This window comes from Myodes glareolus, chromosome 5 (genome assembly GCF_982192425.1).
Source record: "Myodes glareolus chromosome 5, mMyoGla1.1, whole genome shotgun sequence".
NCBI lineage: Eukaryota > Metazoa > Chordata > Mammalia > Rodentia > Cricetidae > Myodes > Myodes glareolus.
The window spans coordinates 105,430,084-105,447,526 of record NC_142030.1 but is presented as its reverse complement, the minus strand read 5'-3'; positions in this window follow the sequence as shown (position 1 = coordinate 105,447,526).

Sequence of the window (17,443 nt, the reverse complement as noted above, 5' to 3'; positions counted from 1 at the left end):
ATCAGGGGGGAAGAAGATGTGAATATGATTAAAATATACTGTACACGGTATGCACATAGTCCTCAAAGATAAATAAAAAATATTAAACCCCCCAAACACTGCTGAAAACTACAGGCCCTTGGTACTGAAATGGCAGACCTCTTGCTAACCCAGTGGTCTACAGCAGCTTCTCAATATTGTTCTTTTGTGAATCATCTTAGGGTTCTATTGTGTGATAAGACAGGACCATCAGCGACTTGGGGGAGAAAAGGATTTATTTCAGCTTACACTTCTACATCACAACCCATCATCAAAGGAAGTCAGGGCAGGAACTCAAAGCAGGAACCAGGAGGCAGGAGCTGATGCAGAGGCTGCGGAGGAGTGCTGCTTACTGGCCTGCTAAGCCTGCTTTCTTACACAACTCAGGACCACCTGCCGCTGGAGGGGATGTGGGGGTGGGGGAGAGGTGGCATCACCCATGATAGGCCCTACTACGTCAAACTACGAAATAAAGAGAATGCCATACAGACTTGCCCACAGGCCAATCCTATGGAGACGTTTTCTCAATGGACAGTCCCTCTTCCCAAATGACTCTAACTTGTCAAGTTGACAAACGCTAGCTAGCACATCGGTTGACTGGACTCGGCTGGGTATTTTCCTCTATGTGGCTATGAGTGGTTGGCACTAGGGTTCTAAAGTGTGGCTACCTGGATTCCTCTGATAAGTCCTGTGTGCCTCTTTTGGACTGACGGTGAGGTTTGGAGACCGGGGAGTAGTCGCCTTGGATGGCCTTCTTCCATCCACACTGCGATGTCGACTGTCTTGACTTTATGCAGGTCTTATGTAGGCACCACAGTAGGCTTAGGGCTCAGCAAGGGGACGTTTCACCAGGGTCCTGGCTGCATCAAGAGTTTGTGATCCAAAAGATCCTGATGGAAGATGCCAAGTTTTCTGGAACTTAGTTTTGGAAGTCTGAAATGTTACATCCATGCCACTTACTAGTCAAATGCTAACAAGATGAACTTCGCTGGGGCAGGGAGGTGAAAATAAATTCTGGGAGGCTGAACTCAAGGAGGGTCATTCTTGGAACCTGGATACCTCAGCTCTGGAAGGAGGAAGGGGCCATGCCTCAGCTCTGGAGCCACTGTCAGAAGCTGAATGTGGAGCCTCGGTCCCCAGAGATCTGTCCAGGTTCTAGAATCAGGTTATCAGTGGGTAAAGGGAAGCTTGCCTGAAGGCTTTGTCTTGCTTTGTTGTGTTTGAGTCAGGGTCTCACTGTGTAACCCAGGCTGACCTCAAACTTCCAATCCTATTCCCTCAGATCTCCAAGTGCAGGGATTACAGGCGTGTGTCACCATACATGGTGTAAAAAAAAAAAAGATTTTTAAATAAAAGACTGAGCATGGGAGGACACGCTTGTGACCCCGGAGCTGGAGAGGCAGGGTAGGCTGAACCCAGCTAATGCAGGAGCTCCAGGTCGGTGAGAGATGAGTCTCCAAAACACCCAAAACAAAACAAAACAAAACAAAACAAAACAAAAAGGGGGATGACTCTGCTCCATGGGAAAACATCAAAGGCTGCTTCTGACCGTCACCCACATTCTGCAGCCCCACGTACTCCTTTCCTTCCTCATACATGCTCTGATAGTTTGAATTGTCTGTGGGGGACGGTCACGATTACACTAACTGAGGTGGGAAGACCCTTCCACTGTAGGTGGCGCCATTCCCCAAGCAAGATATTGTTAACCATTTAAGAGTGAAAAAAAGTGAGCTGAGTGCAAGCAAGTACACACTCATTTCCCTCTGCTTTTGTCTGTATGTAATGGGACTAGCTGCTGCAGATACTTGTTACCTTGATGCCCCACAATTATGCGCTGTAATCTGGAATTATAAGACAAGTAACCCCCCCATCTTCTCTCCCCCTCTCTTCTCTCTGTCTATCTTCTCTCTCCCTACTCCCCTTCCCCCCCTCCAGATTTCTTTTTTTTTAAATATTTATTTATTTATTATGTATACAATATTCTGTCTGTGTGTATGCCTGCAGGCCAGAAGAGGGCACCAGACCCCATTACAGATGGTTGTGAGCCACCATGTGGTTGCTGGGAATTGAACTCAGGACCTTTGGAAGAGCAGGCAATGCTCTTAACCTCTGAGCCATCTCTCCAGCCCCTCCAGATTTCTTTTATGGAGCAAAAAGACAGGGGTTAAGATGGCACTGCCATCCAAGGACACACAAATCCCTCTGCCTCCGCTTTGAGTCTCCTTAACACACCTCTACTGTGGTTCGCATGCAAACCTGCTTTCCTACCCTAGCTGAGACCATTGTGATTGGTGTCCCATTGCCAACTGCGTCACAGGCAAGTCCACAGAGTCAGACCACGGGTGAGCAGGGCTTGGTGTGGTCTTCCACGCAGGACTGTGCCTGAGCCTCTAGATTCCTGGAATTGTGCATACTCAGCTCTCAGCAGTATGCTTCAGACATGGATCTTCTCCTTTCCTCCTCCTCTTCTTCCTCCTTTTTCTGTGTGGGTGCATGTGTGTGTGTCAATCTGGGGAGGGCCTAGAGGACAATCTCAGGCTCCGTTCCTTGGGAGTAGGTCCTCCTTGATTTTTCAGACAGCATTTCTCACTGAACCTGAACCTGAAGTCCACTGCCTAGGCTAACTGGCCACCAGGCCTCAGGGTTACCCCCACCTCTACCTACTCAGTTCTGGGATTACAATCGTGAATCACTGTGTTCAATATGTGTGTGTGTGTGTACATGTGAGTGTGTCTGTGTGTGTGTTTGTGTGACAGACACATGGGGCCAGGTGTGTACCACACTATGTGCAGGTGCACATATGTGTGGTAGCTAGAAAATGACATTGGAAGCTTTTTTCCATTTCTCTCTACTGTGTATGTATGTGTGTATGTGTGTGTTTATGCACGGAGGTATGTATGTGTATTTGTGCAGTGGAGTAGGAAACATGCACCCTTTCATGTGTGAAGGTCAGAGGACATCTTGCTGTATTCATTTCTTTCTTCCACCATGTTGGGTCCTGTAGATCACACTCAGGTTATCAGGCTTGGTGGCAAGCACCTTTACCCACTGAGCCATCTTACCAGCTTCCACCTTACTTACTGATCCAGGGTGTCTCACTGACCTGGAGGTCTCTGATGGATTAGACTGTCTGGCCAGGGCACTGGAAGCCCCGCCTAGCTTTGGTGTTGGGGATTGACTCAGGGCTTGGCAAACTTTTTACTGACTGCGTCATCTCCCCAGCCCAGACACCATGCTTTTTCTAGGCTTGTGAAGGGCCAGCTGGACCCAAATGCCTTCTTTTGCCCTAGCTGCCCTGCTGTCCTGGCTTTCAGGGGCTCTCCCAGACGGCCAAGCACAGCCATCACTTGGCAAAGCAGCTTCCAGGGAATTGTTAGACATCTCAGTAGCCCTTCTGTGACCATCACCCGGGTGGCCCTCCCTGCTTATTGAAGGCCTGGGACCCCTTTCACCCTGGACTTGCATGGGTTGGAAGCATGGGTTAGCCAAGAACTCCAGAGAGCTGTCCTCCGTATGAGTCTGGTGGCTGATGCCAGGAAGAGGCTGTGCCCATTTGGTTGTATTAAAGGGAAACCCCAAGTGGGGAACCCTGGCCGCAGATGTCCAGTGACCCCTCCTCTCCCTCCTACTAGCAGAGGGAGAATGTTCTGGAAGGACAACTGAGAGAAGCAAATGAGCAGCGGAGAGAGAGGGTGGGAGTGAGGGAGAGGGTCTCACGGCCCCATGAAAGCTGCTGCCACTTTATCTCGGGAAAGGACCCCAGGGAGTCCTTGAACTCGATGTCATTTTTGTCGTGCATAGGGAGAGGCGCAGGCGAGCGTGTGCGAGGGAAGAGAAATGCCGAAAACACAGTTAGGCTCTGTTAATATTTGATAGGCAGCCAAAGCACTTTTGTTCCCCAGCTCAGCGAGCTACCCATGAAAAAATAAATTGCTTTTCAAGAACATTCATCACTGTGAGCAGCTCATTTCCTTGTCCTCGGAAAACCCCATTCCTAGGCCCTTCCTCCCATCGAAAGCTCCTCAGATGTGGTCAAGCAAAGAAAACCAGGGCGGAGCACTCCAGGGAAGATGGGAGTTGGAGGCGTTAGGCAGAGTGGTCTAGAATGCTCTGGAACACTCTAGAAAGCCTCAAACATTCACAAAGATTCTTGAACATTCTCCATTCTTCTTGTAATGGGGGCCTACCTTGACTGCCTTCCCTGAATGGCAGGTCTTGGGGGTATGATCTTTAGGTATGATCTTGACTCTCAAGAGCAGATACTCTGACCCTCATAAGCCTGTCTCTTCTTAGCACTCCAGTTCTTCCCCTGTCTGGAGAGACACTCTAGACCACCCTCTGCAGGGAGTTCTTCCCTCACCTGCCATGCCCTGGCACCCTGCAGGCTTCTCTCCCTTCTGGATTTTCCTTGTACTTTCTCAAGCATGTTACTATGAATACGTTTGCTTATGGTCTTCACTCCAAGTGGAGATCCATTGCTCTCCAACCTGCTGTTTAAACATGGTTCCGAGGCTCAGACTCTGACTGTTAGGCTTGCACAGTCAAAGCTTTGACTCACTGGCATCAAACATTCTGCACAGCTGAGCATGTGAGCTCCTGATGCCCCTGCCTTTACCTCCTGAGTGCAGGGTCTGTAGGTATGAAGGGCCAGGGATGGAAGCCCGGGCTTTATGAATACACTGAGCCATGCCCCAACCCAAACCCACTTTTGGATTTGCTTAACTCAACAACGTATTAATATAGTATTTACCAACTGAGAGTACCTAGAAATTTCCTCAGGTCTACTGATGTTGGCAGGAGCTGCCCTCTTCTAGTTGTATGAGAACCAAATTAAAAGGTGTTTGGATTTCACCACCATACAGGTTGATGTCTAATGGAAAGATGGCCCAGTATTCCCTGGGGCAGATGCTGGGCTTCATTCAGGGAGTGGTGGACCTGAGGCTATTGGTGATACCAGCCAGCGACAAAAATGGTCTGGAGATCTCAGTGGTGGTGCACACCTTTAATCCAGCACTCGGGAGGCAGAGGCAGGAGGATCTCTGAATTTGAGGTCAGTTTGGTCTACAGAGTGAGTTCCAGAACAGCCAAGACTACCCAGAGAAACGCTGTTTAAGAAAAGAATGGTCTGGGGCATTTAACACTATATTTCTGTGTGTGTGCCTATCTGTGCAGGCCTTGGGTGTCATTCCTTGGGACACTGTTCACATTTTTTTTTTAAAGGAAGGGTCTTATTGTAATGTACTGAACTCACTAACTATACTGAGCTGGCTGGCTAGTGAGCCCCAAGGGTACACCTGTCCCTGCCTGTCTCCTCCTCCCTGGTGCTGGGATTATAAGCACAAGCCTCCACGCCCAGCTTTTAAACAAGATCTGGGGATCTAACAGACATTCAGGCTTATGTGCCAAGCGTTTTATCTAGTGGGCCATCTCTCTCATCCCATACCATATTTTTATTGACTGATTAACTCCGTTAGCAAGCATTCAATGAGTGTCTACTTTGTACCCTGAGATACACTGGGGGTACAGGCAGCCTTGTTCCGTGCTGCTGGAGGTGACATGCAGTATGGCAGTAGCCCACACATAAATCAATAATTGTGTGTTAAGCTACATTCCCAAAGAGACTGGTGATGGGTGGTGGGCCAGTGGCTGCAGGCACCCATGAGGCTCTGGATGGGTTCTGGAGTCACAAACAGGTGCAAGGGTACAACCAAGGGGCGGATGGGAAGGCCAGAACCTGAGAAGCGCTGGGATCTCTCTTGTCAGCACCAATTTGTAGCATGATTAATAAAAACCCAGAGACAGAAATTGGGGTTCAACATGAAGGCCAGAAAAGCAAAACAGTCAGCTACTGGCTCTTGCCTCTACCTCAGTCCGAAATGGTGATCCTGCCTCCAGAATCTCAGAATTAGACTGTCTGAGTGCTGTTTTCTTCTGTTTTATAATCCTCTCTAGGGCTGGAATTAAAGGCTCGCACCATTGGGATTAAAGGCATGGACCACTTGGTTTCTATGGCAACTACTGTGGCTACTGGGATTAAAGGTGTGTGTCACCACTGCCTGATCTGTAAGACTGACCAGTGGGGCTGTTTTACCTTCTGATCTTCAGGCAAGCTGTGTTTATTGAAATATAAATGGACTATCACTACACCAATTGACTTTGCCACACCCTGCCTCCTTCTCTGAGGCTCTTTGGGGTTCCCCAGGCAGCAGGCAATGCACACGGCTGTGTTGTTTGGGATTGAGAACTACAGATCTACACCACGTTGTCCTCAGTATTTCCCGAAAGGGCTTCTCAGGTTCTGCTTTAATTCCTGCTTCTCCGGGATGAGAAGGGCGGTAATGACTGGCCTGGTGCGGCTGGTGCAGCAATGAGAGACTGGAGCAGGAGCCGGGGTACCCTCAGTGGTCAGGCTGAGGGCCTCCCTGACTACACCTTGCCCCTTGGCTTGCCTGCCTTCCTCCCGTGCTTTCATTGGCCCACACTGACGTCTCTCAGAATCCGACAGCACCATCTGTTGTCCCGCAGATGGGGAGCAGGGGCAAAGAAGAAGGCCTGAAAGGACTCTGAGGGACTCAGTGGGTCAGCCACCTAGTGAGAGGTACCAGGGGATGCACCCCAGGCTTCTGGTTATTGCTGCATATCCAAAGGGGACCCTGCAGAGTAGATATCATCACCCTTCAGCGACAGACAAAGTAAGTTATAGGCAAAATTGTAATGAGCTTGTAGTAGAAGTGGTATGTGAGCCTTCCTCGGTGCTGCATCACTGGGGCAACACCTTGGGGGCTGTGGGCCAATCTTAGGGATTAGATGGATGTCAGCCATGCTGTCCTGAGGAGCGCAGCTCAGCTAGATGAGGAGAGTTCCAGGTGTGGGGGCTAATAGTGATAATCAACTCAGCAGGATCTAAAATCCCCAAGAAGCAAGCTCTGGGCACGTCTGTGAGGGAGTTTCCAGATTAGGCTAATTAAGGTGCAAAGTCTCACCCTAAATGTGGGCAGCACCGTCCCGTGGGCTGGGGTCCTGGACTGAAGAGAAAGATGTCGAGCACTCGTGTTCCTGTCCTCTCGCTTCCTGTTGGTGGATACAGTGTTCCAGCCCGTCAAGATCCTGCTGCCGTGCCTTCCCCACCATGATGGACTGTCCCCTCAATCTGGGAGCCAGTGTGAATTCTCCTGCAGATGTCATTTACGAGGCATGTCACCACAGCAAGGAGAAAAATAGCTAACACACCTGGCACTCTCCTGACCTTTGAAGTTGAATGGAATTCTGGAAGGCCATAGGAGCAAGCCCTAGCCAGGGTGGCCTCAGTCATTTTGTGGCTCAGTAAGACAGTCACCACTGACTTTGGCACACATATTCTCTCTGTAAGCACTTGTTTCTTATTTAATATTATTTTAATCGTAAACTTAACTCTGCAGTGCAGCTAGACTCGGAGGGAATAAGGAAAACCTGAAACCCCCATATCCGCAATGAGAGCAGAACTTGTGGGATGTTAAGAGAGATCGGGGCTCTCCTGAGTGCAGAAGCATGGGTCTGCTGTTAGGAAGCACACACGTCAACACATTAGAGCTGTCTGTAGTCAGCAATGGTGATCTTGTGGTCTTGAGGCATTTGGACCCGAAGCACTTCATGGCTTCCACAACACCCACATCTTTCACCCTCCTACAGATGTAACATGAGAGGGCCTGCTTGTTGGGGGTTTTCTGTCCCGTCCGGCCCCCCAGCTATTTAGTCCCAGAGAAAAATCACGCACAGATCTCTTTTAAGTTATAATGCTGATTGGCCCATTAGGTCAGGCTTCTTACTGGCTAACTCTCACATCTTGATTAACCCATTTTTCTAATCTATGTTAGCCACGTGGTTCAGTACCTTTTTCAGTGGGGCAGCTTACATCCTGCTGCTTCAGTGGTCTAGGCAGGAGTGGGAAGAATCAACTTCCTCCTCCCCAGAATTCTCCTGCTCTCCTTGCATCATTTCCACTTCCTGTCTGGTTTTCCCACCTATACCTCCTGCCTGGCCAATCAGCGTTTATTTAAAACATGATTGACAGAATACAGACAATTCTCCCGCACCACTCAGACTGTGTGCTTGTCCCACTACCCAGGCTTAACAGTGCTGACAAAACAGTGGGGACCACCATGCTTGGTCCAGCACTTTCCATGGACCAAATGCCAGAACCAGCATGCTCAGGATGAAGTTCTTACCCTCAGGTGTCTCCCATTATATAGACTTGCCACCAGTGTTAATTAGAAATTGCATTACATTTATTTGTTTTGGAAGAGGAAGGGACACACGCCACAGCCCATGTATGGAGGTCAGAGGACAGCTTGCTGAAGTTGGTTCTCTCCTTCCACCTTGTGGGCCCTGGGGACTGAACTCAGGTCATCAGGCTTGGTGGTACATGGCTTTATCTGCTGAGCCATCTTACTGGCCCTGTCAGTAAACTTAAAAAATGCCAAATGAGAAATCTGTGGAAGATGGCATTGAGGCTTGGTGCCAAAACACACCTGCTTTTCCTCCCTCTCCTCTCCCCAGGAGCTGGGACACCACCATGATGATTGTTCTGTTGAGAGTCTTACAAATCAGAATCCGGTGTGGGAGAGGGTTAATTCCATGACATGATTAAGAAAGGGAAACTACCTGGAAATTCCTTCAACTGCTTAGCCACCTACCAAACTGTTCCATCGTCTAGATATAGTCACATCTTTTTCTCCTGCCTCCTGCAAAGGACGGTCTCATGACGGATGGGAGTAAGAATGCAGCAGATAAACAGGTTTTACATCAGGGTAGAACACAGCCAACTGTAACAACTCTTGTCTTTTGCTCTGTCACGTAGGGGGAAAAAAAAACACCTGGACAATCGGCCTCAGAGATATTCTGAAGATATAAGAGAGGCTGGAGAGACAGTTCTGTGGAGAGGGAGAAAACCAACCTCTGAGGGCGACCTCCTAGACCTGAAGTTAGAAGCCAGGTGTGTGATCCCAGAACTGAGGAGGCAGGGACAAGAGAAGCCCTGGGGTCAAGAGCTAAGCAGGCTAGCGGAATCACGGCGTTCCTGGTTCACTGAGAGATTCTATTTCAGAAGCTCACAAATAAGAAAGAACGGCTGAGGAAGACGCTCAAGCAATGGAGTCAACCCCTCACTTTCATATGAGTGTGCTCTCTCTTTCTCAAACTAAAAAAGTAAAACTGAAAAACAAGAGCCAGGGTGGCAGCATTCAGAGGGCAGAGGCAAGTGGGTCTCTGAGTTTGAGTCCAGCCTGGTCTACTCAGGGAGTTCCTGGACAGCCAGAGCTACTTAGTAAAACCCTGTCTCAAAAATAAAAACAAAATAAAAACTGCCAAGCAAGAAAACACGGTGAATTCATAGTTATAAATCATTTTTAAGTTTGTTTGCCCTATCATTTACAAAGGGATGAAGGTACTGATTAATAGAACCTCCAAAAACTCAACACTAGTTCTCTCAGTTAGAAATTCTACTGAAATGTCATTAGAAGTTTAACGAAGAGGTAAAAACGAAGCAGACACAGGTCCTCGGGAACAAAGGGTTAAAGCTTGAGAAATAAGGGGCTGGTGAAATGACTCAGTGGGTAAAGTGCCTGCCACAGAGGTGTGAGGACCCGAGTCTGGATCCCTAGCACCCAGGGAAAAATCTAGGTATGCTGGCGTGCGTCTGTCATCCTAGCGCCGGGGAGTGGAGGCGAAGACAGGAGGACCCTTGGAACTCGCTAATCTAGTCAAGTTAGTGAACTCCATCTTCAGGGGAGACACTGTCCCAGAACGTCAGCTGGAAGTGACTGAGCGAGACAGCAGTCAGAAACGCATGCCCACATACCCATGTGCACACACTCATGTGAACTTACACTACCCACACACGTGCATATGTATGAACACACGGAACAAAACAAATTATGACAACAAGAAAGAACAAGGATACATTTTTTTTTAAAGAAAACAAGATGGTGCATTTAAACTCCACTAATCCTGCTGTTAAAAGGCAAAGTTTGAAGGCTGGAGGTGCAGGCTAGGGATAAAGTACATGAATAGCTCATGGAGGCTGCAGGACCAGTGTCCAGTACAACAAGATGGAAGATTCCAAGGTTGGACATCAAAGTATAAAAAGTTCTTGCAGTTTATGAAGCACACTTTTTATTTTATTTTTTTGTGTGTGTTCATTTTTTTTATTGTTTTTATTGAGCTATATATTTTTCTCGACTCTCCTCCCTTACTCTTCCCTCCTCTTCAACCCTCTCCCATGGTCCCCATGCTCCCAATTTGCTCTGGAAATCTTGTCTTTTTCTACTTCCCATGTAGATTAGATCCATGTATGTCTCTCTGAGGGTCCTCTTTGTTGTCTGGGTTCTCTGGGGTTGGAAACATACTTTCTAAATACAGGACGTAGAAGAGTAGGAAGTGGAAAAACAAACAAAAGCCAAGAAGTTGTACTATGCAAACATGAACCAGAGGCAGGTTTGGCTCTGCCCACATCACAGTAGATTTCTGCATTAGTTTCTTCTCTGTATTATCATAAAACACCCTGACAACACCAACTGAAGGAAGAATTTATTTTGACTTACAATTCCAGAGGGACAGAGTCCTTCATGGTGGAAAAGACATCTCAACAGGCAGAGAGACATGGCAGCAGGAACAGGAAGCTGACTGGTCACATCCGTCACATTCAGGAAGCAGAGAGCGAACAGGAAGTGGGACAAAGCAGTCTCAAATCCCTGTGATGTACTTCCTCCAGCCAGGTTTCACCCCCTCCCGGCTCTTTGTTTTCCCAGACAGTGCCAGCAGCTGGGGACTAAGTATTTAAACACACCTCTGGAAGAATTTCGTACTCAAACTTCAGTTTGAAAGACAGCCATGGTAATGGAGATGCGGAGGACTGTGTCCTGACGAGGAAAGGGTTATGTCACTAAGAAGACAGCAACCATAAGTGTATGCCCCTGCTAACACAGACCCTCAATACTTAAAGCAGAAAATAAAGTTGAAGGGTTACAAGATCAAACCTGTAACCATGGTTGGAGATTTCAAAACTTTCAGTAGTGGATAGGAAAAGTCATATTTAAAATGTCAAGAAGTATACAGAAAATGCAAACAGCAGGATTAATCTGACCTCATAGACATTAAAGAGTAATTCGCCCAGCAGCTGGAGAACATATGTTCTTTTCAAGTGAATGCTTAGCAGAGTGGGACACGTGCTGGGCCAGGGAGCAAGTCCTAACAGATCCAGAGAGGTGAAGTCATGCTGAGTGTCATCTCTGACCACAGCAGAATTAAATCAGAAGCTAACAACAACAGCAAAGGCTATTAAAATCCCCATATTTGGACTCTTCTACATCACATGGAAAAATGATCAAATATCTCAAGCTGAATGAAAATTAACATGTCTTGTGCGACCAGAGATACAGAGCCACACTGACCTCAGGGTGTGTTAGCTGGGAACTACTGCTGTGATAAACACCATGGCCAGGAGAAATGTGGGGAGGAGAGGGTGTAGTGCAGCTCACAACTCTCAGGTCACTCTCTGTCACCGAGGGAAGTCAGGGCAGGTACTCAAGGTGGGAACCTGGAGGAAGGACCATGGAGGATGCTGTTTGCTAGGCTGCTCCTCACAGCCTGCTCGGCTTCTCTCTCTCTCTCTCTCTCTCTCTCTCTCTCTCTCTCTCTCTCTCTCTCTCTCTCTCTCTTCTCTCTCTCTCTCTTTGGTTTTTGAGACAGGGTCTGTCATGCAGTCCTCACTGTCCTGGAATTCACTAGAAAGACAAGGCTGGCTTCACACTCAGAGAGATCCTCATGCCTCCCAAGTGCTGGGATTAAGGTGTGCGCCATCACGCCTAGTTTGCTTTCTAATACAACTCAGGACCACCTGCACAGACACTACATTGTTCACAGTGGGCCGGGCCTTTCTATACAATCATTAATTAAGAAAATAACCTACATGCTTGCCCATAGGTCAATCTGGTGGAGGAATTGTCTCAGTTAGGATCCCTTCTAGGTTTGTGTCAAGAACCAAAAAAACAAAACAGGCAAACAAGAACAAAGCCACAAGGAGTATCAACGGTCTAGGGTTGGATATGGTAATAACTGAAGCACTTGGGAGGCCGGGGCAGGAAAATTTCAAGTTCCAGGTCACCCTGAGCGACATAGTGAAGTTCAGACACAAAGACTAAACAGTTCAGTGTCTCAGTTTCCATCTTTAACAGTCGGAGAAAACACAGGAGGAAATCCAAGGAAAGAAGAAAGGCGTTAACAAAACATAAGAACAAACAACAGTGTAATGCAGGGCAGCTGTGTGAGAGCAAAGGCGGCAAAGCAAAAGGCTAGGCGGGTGGGAAATCCATATATATGCTCGAAGGTGCATAGCTTTTCAAAGAGAAGTCAGAAGAATATGACAGGGCTGTGGGGATGGCTCGTGCAATTGTGAGGTCCCAAGTTTGATCCCCAGAACTCAAATTAAGAAATGAGGGATGTGGTGGCGGTGCACACTTGTAATTCCAGGATAGAGGTGGGGGTCACAGATAGGTAGACATCCCTCATGGTTGAACGCTTCCTGAGCATGAAAGGCATTGCGTTTGATAGTTTGATTCTCACTCAGTACTGGTTAGAGGGAGTAAAAGAGAGAGGGAAGGTCTATTACATATGCATGTGTGTACACATGTGTGCATCTATTCATCCACTCATCCATGCATCCATGTCTTTGTTTGTTCATTCACCTATTAATCCAGTATCTATCTGTCTGTCTGTCTGTCTGCCTATCTGTCTATCTGTCTATCTATCTATCTGTCTGCCTATCTGTCTATCTATCTATCATCTATCTATCTACCTATCTGTCTGTCTATCTATTTATCTATCTATCTGTCTGTCTATCTATCTGGGAAAACACACAAATTATGACAAACCTCCAAATGATGCTACTTAATATATTTAAGATGAAATAAAAAGTGGATGCTCAGCCAGAACAGCATAAAAGATAACACAGTCCAGCCCAGTCTACACAGTGTGTTGCAGGCCATCCTGGGCTTAACCAAATAAATAAATTTAGGAATTCTGAAAGGAAAAGAACTTACAAGATCAGAGTAAAACTCACAGCGGTGGAACATTAAAACGTGACTGAGAAGATAAGGAGTACTGTGCTGGGTCCAGAGTCTGGATCACGGAGACTTTCTGGAAGTGTGGACAGAGAACATGGAGGCTAGGGGGAGAGAATCATTCATGAGTTTGAGCATGGAAATCCTTCAGAACTAAAGGCATGGCTTACCAACCCAAATGGTCCCCAGGGTCCAGTGGGATGGGTAAACCATTGTGTTACTAAACACTGGGCAGAGGAGGCGCAGAGGCCCCTGGGAGCAGAGCGGGGCAGGGGTGAAGAGTTCATGCACAGACATTTAGGACTCACACTTGTTTTGGATTTCACAACAACAGTACTGGGAAGGCTGGTGCCAGATGATTTCAAAACTGTGAAAAGCCTGGGGAGACTGGCTTAGTAGGTAAAGTGCTTGGCGTACAAACCTGAGTTTCCAGCACCCACGAAAACGGTGGGCACAGCAGCATGTGACTGTAACCCCAGTACTGGGGAAGTGGGGACAGGAGAATCCCTGGAGCTCTCTGGCCAGCTGGCTTTGCTGAACTGGTGAGTTGCAGGTTCACTGAGTGATGGCGTCTCATCAAACAAGATGGAGAGTGATGGAGAGAGACACCTGACATCAATCTCTGGCTTCCCTGTGTATGTGCAACACACATACACGCACGTGTGCGTCCACACACACACATGAAAGGAGAAAAACTCCAACACACTCACCATTGCCTGTGCTTCACAATGAATTATTCTAAAGCTGAATGGGTTTAAAGCGCATTCTGAGGTGGTCAGGAGTGGCTCAGCATGACTTCTGGTTCAGGGTCTCTCACAAGACCATAGTCACCTCAGGGTTCAGTTGGGACTAGAGAAATACACACACACACACACACACACACACACACACACACACACACACACACACACACGGTGTGCACATGTGTGCATATGCCGTGGAGGTCAGAGGTCACTCTCACACGGCATTCCTCAGCAAGCTGTATGCATCAGAATTAGAAGCACGCGCCACCACATCAGCTTGTTTCTTCTGTGATTTTGGGGTTGAACTCAGGTCTTTGTTCGTGCTTGGGAAGCACTTTGCAGACAGAGCCATCTTTTTGGGCTGGCGAATTTGTTTCTAAGTCACTCATGCGGTTGTTGGAAGGACATTTCAGGTCCCAGTCATGGGCTGTTCTTGATGTGGGTTTCCCCAGAGAGAGGAATCCACAGGATCAAAAGAAGCCATGACAGAGTCTTATAATCTAATCTTAGAAGTCACATTCCACCCGTTCTGCCACATCCTATTAGTCACGAGCCAACAGTGGGGGGGAGTGTTGTGCAAGGCATGCGTCCCAGACGGGAGGTCTCACGGGTCCACTGTAGAGGCTGCCTATACTGTACCAGCCAAGAACTCCATATCTAGCCACAGGCCTCAGTCAAACACGATTTTAACAAGCGGGATCTCAAGACTTTACCTCTCAAACACCTTTTCTTAGAAAGATACTCGAGGAAAGACCCCACTCAAACAAGGGAGTAAACCAAGACACAATATCTAGACCAGGAGAGAGACTGAAGGAGTCTTCAGGATTATGGGCAAGAGAGAAAAGAGGCTTGTGGCTGTAAGCCCAGCAGAAAGGGCAGAGTTCAGCCTGGTGTGTCAGAAGGTTCTAGAAGGGACTCAGCCACATTGAGAGGGCATCTGAAGCAAGGGGGAAAGTGCAGAGCTCATCTGTTCAGCTGTCACTTGTCTGTTCCCTGATTTTCCGGGACAGCGCCTGTGTCTGTAGGTCCCTACTCCTGGTCCCCAGGGCTTCTCAGAGACTCTTCTTCAATCCCTCTCCATTTTGTTTTTGAGACAGGGTCTCTGGGTAGCCTAGAGCTTGCTCAATTCTGCGAGAGTCGCTGGCCAGAGAGCGCTAAGGATCCGCCTGTTTCTACCCACCCAGCACTGCGGCTGCACACCAGTACTGAAGCGCCCAGCTTCTTACGTGGGTTCTGGGGATTACTATCCAGACAGGTGCGCCTGGTGTGAGGGCACAAGGATGCCAGAAGATCTGGGGCTTGGAAAACTTTCCTATAGAAGACTGGTCAGGGTGTGAGCCCAGTCTGCCCTTTACCTGTCCCGTAGATCGGAAGAGGGACACCGGATCTCTGTGTGCTGAAAGATACACGGACTAGCAGCTGCTTGTGGATGGGGCGGGGGGACGCCTGAGGTTGGGGAGGATCTTCACCCTAATGCAGGGGGAAAGGGACAAATGGATCCTCTCCCCTCCAAGTTCTTATCAATGCAGGGTACCAGGAGGCCATTTCTGCAGCCAGGAGGCCATTGTCACCTTCCTGGCAGCAGCTGCCTCTCCTGCAGTGAGAGGATGCCCTGAGATCTCCTTCCTCTCTATTCAGTGTGACATTTCTCCATGTCTCCCCTTGCACCTGTATTCTCTCTTCCCACCCCACCGCATATCCTCTGTCCACAGAAACACTGCCACCCACCAATGGTCAGCCTTGAAAACATACAAGCAATGTACCGACTGAGCAGGTTGTATTGATGTTTTTAGGAATACTTGCTGCTTAACAAGTGTAGGGGCAGCCTAGACGACACGAGACCCTGTCTCAAAGACAAAATAAAACAAGCAAACAAACAAAAACTCAACAAGCCACAGTCATCAGGATGCAGGGCATAACCATGACACCTCAGGGAACCTGAAAGAGGTGAGCGGAGGGAAATTGAGTCATCACATTGGTTGGGCCATATGCGAAGAACTTCCTTTTCTCAGCAGTTCTGAGTGTTGGATATCCAAAACACTTGGGTCCCCAGCAGCCTTCTCAAATGAGGTCTCTTGCTAAAGCAGTCACCTTTGCTCAGAGCCAGGCTGTCTATCATTGCTAACTCTGCGGAGTCATCCAGGAAAGCATGTGGGAACAAAGGTTCAGAGAAGTTAAGTAATCAGTTCACAGTCACACAGCATCCCTGTCTGCTTCATTCTCCACAGCCAGACTCCTCCTAGCTCCCACTCAGGCTCCTCTTCTAGAAGCTTCCCAGTGGGACACCCCACCCCCGGCCTTTTGGACCCAGGTAAGTGGTGCTTTGCACCACGTTCACCTCTGCCAGTTGGCCAGACAGTTCAGCTTAGAATTAGGTTATTAAGTCTTCAGGCAAACAAAGGGGCGGGAGTCCAACCTGCTTTTATTTCCTTCCCATAAAACACAGTCTTAGGAGTTCCAGTATGATCTGAGAGCTCCTGACAAGTGACTGGGAGCAAGTCCCTTTCCTATGGTCACTGTCTTCTATCTGCTCCTGCCCTAGCCTCACCACAACGGCAGGGCTGATCTTGGAGAGCTCTCTGCCCTGAGCCAAGCCAGGAGGGCAAGTGAGCAAGACCTTGCTCTCTGGACTCATGTGCTGACCAGCCTAGCCAAATCTGTGAGCTCCAGGCCAGTGAGAGACCTGTTCAGAAAACAAGGGGCACCAGTTTGAGCCCCCCAACATGCACATTCTAGCACACATGTGCATCTAAACATGCATGTACATACCCTCATGTATACAGAAAAGTTCGAGTCAGTTCTCTTCATGTGGGTTCCAGGAATTGAACTCAGGTTGTCAGGCTTGGCAGCAAGCACCTCTACTTGCTGAACCACCAACCTAGCCCAAGATACCACTTTTTAAACTCTTGCTACCCAAGGTCAGTTCCAGAGACCCACAGCTCTACATCTCCTGGGAACCCATTGGAGAGGTCCAGTTTTGGGCCTGGCCACATGCTCTGAATCCATATCTTTAGTTCAGTGAAGGTTTCAGGTGGTTTAAGTTGAAGTTGAAGAAATGCTAGTTGGGGTTTGGAGTTTTTGGCCAGACCTAACTGGACTACTCTTAGCGTGGTGGCCTTGAAGGTGCTGTCACCGTGCCTTATTGGTTCTAGAGTGCCCTAAGGCAGCGGCTTTGGGTAATAAGAGAGTCCCTCTCCTGATCTTGTAGTGTGTGTGTTAGGGTGAGGCCCCAGCTCTGTGTGAAGACGGGCCAGGGAGACTGGAAGTATCCAGTCTGGGTGTGGCTTCTCTATGAGTTCTTGAAGGCATGAGTTTGTGGAGAGTTCAGTCGTGCTGAGACTATGGGAGAGTTTCTCTATCTACAAACCAGAGACACCCGTATGTAGTGAAATGGGGGGAGGGTGAAGCTGGGACAGGGGCCTGTGGGAAAACACTGATGGGCTCCTACTAGCTCTACATCTGAGCTGTGGCCTGGGTCCTGGGAAGGGGGTGGGGGCAAGGCTTGTGGTCGGATGGAGATCATGAGACCAAGGAGCTGATTCTCCAGGGTGAAGGTGTAGGACTGAGACAGAATGGGTCTTCTAGGGC